The following is a 3,586-nucleotide window of genomic DNA, read 5'->3' as shown; positions in this document are numbered from 1 at the left end:
CCTCTGGAAACCTGAGTCTTCATGTTCTTAATGGTTAGTCTCTTAATTAACAGCTTAGAGATCCCACCTGCTGTCAAAATAATTGTGCCATCTTTTCAGTTAATTTTTATATGACCTCAAAAGCCTCCCATTTTTTTCCTTCTTGGAGATTAACTTTAGTTTTTCATACTACTTTTCTCATAAAGTGTTTCAATACACATTCTAACTCAAAGGAAAACTGGAGAAAAAAAAGAAAAAAGAGTGTTTTCTTTGTTAAAATACAAGAGCCTTCTTGACAGGGAGGGGCTCTGAAATAAAGAGAACAGCCTTGTTAAAACTTTGAGCTGTGCTTGAACACATCCTACAATGTTTAAATTGTCTGTTCCGGGAATAAATTATAAGCTTGGTAGTTTAAAGCCAACTCCCATTGACTAATAAAATGGAAAATACTGGAGTAGGCCAGATACTAGTTTTTAGTGAACAGCTTCTCCATGAATTGCAATGAGAAATGTTCAGTACAAGCGACAGTAAACAAAAGTTAGATTTAAAAAATGCCTGGAGGATATGTGATTCATGAGAACTACAGAATTTGTTTCTGCTTCCCAATAAAGACGACTAATAAATTATAAGCACATCAAATGTAGCTGCTGATACAATAATAAATATTGATATAAAACAAAACTCAGATTACCTTCTTTTGCCGCCTGAATCTTGCAGTCCAGTCTGGCAGCTCTGTGTTACTCAGACTTTACTAAGGGAAATGTTTTCCTTGTTTTTCTTCAGATTAAACAGCAATAATAGAAAGCATTGTGTCTATCTAACAAGGCATTGCAGTTCACATGAGAGTAATAGTCTCCGGTAGATAAGATTTTATATAATGCTAAGTCCCCAAAGGTCAAATAATTGATACCTCGAAAAGAAACAATCATAATAGCAATAAAAGAAGGTGAGCTTATATGCTTTCATTCTTGGTGCTTCATGTAAACCACAAAATTTAAGAACCTATTTCTACTTTTCTTCACAAAACAATAATATCTGATCTTTAATTTTCAACTGGCTATTCCTACTCTTTGCTTTCTTCCTCAGCATTCTTCCATTCTGAAAACTCCATGAAAAATATTTTGTGTGTGTGATTGGCTTTGAATTTCACTATACACTAAAATCTGGAAAGTGATATGTAAGAGGACCCCCAGTCTGGAAATTGGAAAATCTCCACTCTGGTTCAAGGCTTGCCTTGCATTAGCTGTGAGGCCACGGGGAATTCACTTCTCATCTCTGTACTTCTGTTTCCACTTATGACGTGATAAAACTGGCCTGGATGGCTGATACAATTCCTCCCAACTATAAATTGTGACTTAGGAAGCTCAGCTTTGCATATCCAAGAAAATGGACAAGTTTGAATCCATCCTATCTTTGACTTTTTTAAAGCTTACATTAGTTTCAGAGTGACTTCCCAGAGAAAACTAAAAATGGTGTGAGACATGTTCTAGCTTTTTGGACTAGGTCTTCATTCCATCTTCCTGACTGAGCCTGGTACAAAAGAGGATGTTTTTGAATCAGCTTTGCAAATTGCAGTTACTCTTTCTTCCATCCATCCTCAATAATGCCAGGCCATTTTCTTTAACACAGTTCTCCTTTTATCATTCTTCTATATCCAGTCTTTGCATACTCCCTGGTTGCTATCACTTCAAACCTAAGTATTCTCATCCACCTGAGGGACCTTCACTATCAACATCTCCCACCCTCCTCACATACTTTTATCACAAGTTCCCACTGCTCTCAGCAGCTAATCACTGCTCCCCACAGCCACTGATGTCACGCCTTCATTCATATTATGATGCACTTCTTCATTTATCTAGTTCACATTCCGATAGCATTTTTGGCAAAGATGGAAATGTTCTGTGCTGTCCAATTAGGTAATCACCAGGCTCAAATGATTATTGAGCACATGAAGTGTGGTGAGTCAACTGTGAACCTGACGTTTATTTCTTTTTAATTAATTTCTAATGGTCACATGTGGCTAGTGGTGAACGTATTGGCTAGCACAGCTCTAGACAATACTATGATGTGACATCTAGCTCCAACCCCACTTCTTGCAGGATAGGGCTCATTAAACTTACCTCCAAAACATGAAAAAGAGAACTGTCTAAACTCCATCCATTAGATTCTCTAATCTAATGGGTCTGGGGTGTGATCTGGCCATGGATATTTTTGAAGGCTTCCAGACCAGGGGGCATCAAGTTCGGCCACTGCTGCTCCATGAAACTCACTCAGGCTTCCCATGTCTCAGTATTTATTGCTGGATGTCCCTTAAACTCTGCACAGTAGTCTGATTCATTCAAACTGCCACTTTCAGTTTTCTTTAATTGGAAGCATCTTTCTCCTGTTTTGTCCACTAAATCTGCTGCCACTCATGACAGGTTCTGAATACATTTTTGATTATTGAACACTTTTTACTTAGTTACACATAGCCTTGAAGTGAGAAATATTTATAGTTATTGGATTTAATAAACCCTAAATTAGGGTTTCTATCCTGCCTGAAAATCATTATCATGTACTGTACTGAGTGTATGAATGAGACTCGTGTGCTAGATGGTACACTCCATGAGAGGAGAGGCCACAGCCCTTCAGCAGTGTACCTCTAATGCCTAGTGCCTAGTCTGACACACAGAGGCACTGAATAAGGCATTGCTGAATGAGTCATTTAATGAAGTATTTGAATGAATGCTTTTAACATCAGTATATTGTCTTATTCATGGAAAGTGAGCATAGAGTCATCTGTACATTGAGGTGGTGTGTGTGTATGTGCGTGCACATGAGTGTATACAGCATGTGTACACACATGCATGAATGTATGTACTTGCAGGCATGTGATACATTATGTGGTGCGTATGTGTGTGTTTCAGATGCACAATCAGTGTGAGCATCCATAAGGGGATCCGAAAGTTGCTGAGTATTCCAAAGGATCCCTTAGCACCTCTTGATTCTGCACAGCTGGTAGCTCTGCTCTCCATAGCTCTCGTCCTGGGAAATATGGTATTAATACTGAATGAACAGATGGTGCAGGGTGTGTTACTTAAGACAGTTTTGCCAGGAGGTAAATTTATGCTTTATAAATGTACTTCAAAACTATGCTATTTGATTTAATCACTTAATGCAAAGACAGCTGCATACTATATCTGCCTTAACTACAGTTATATGGGTTATCTGCCAATCTGTTAATTATAGTATTTTGAAAGGCTTCAGAAAAAAAAAAAAAAAACAGTAATTACACAGATTGGGAAAGCGGGAGGAACATTTTTGAAGCCTAAATTCAGACATTCATTCCCAGTGAACACAAACTTATTGAAGATTTAGAAAACCTGTTAAGAAAGTGGGAGTAGATGTGATGGCTTTCCTTCGAAAGGGGCTTCTGTGCATGTTCAGTCTGCATTAGCCACTGTGGGTAACTGCCTGGGAGATGGGAACTGTGTGATGTTCCAACTGGGTAGAGCCCCAGCCCATTTGCCAAGGTCTTAGAACCACTGCTCGATTCTCTGAAATTAAAAAGAGGAGGAGGATGGTGATGAGGAGGAAGACCACGATTAGGAGGAAAAGAGGGAGTAAG

Source organism: Bos taurus, chromosome 8 (assembly GCF_002263795.3).
Source record: "Bos taurus isolate L1 Dominette 01449 registration number 42190680 breed Hereford chromosome 8, ARS-UCD2.0, whole genome shotgun sequence".
Classification (NCBI taxonomy): domain Eukaryota; kingdom Metazoa; phylum Chordata; class Mammalia; order Artiodactyla; family Bovidae; genus Bos; species Bos taurus.
Note: the sequence above shows the minus strand (reverse complement) of the source record.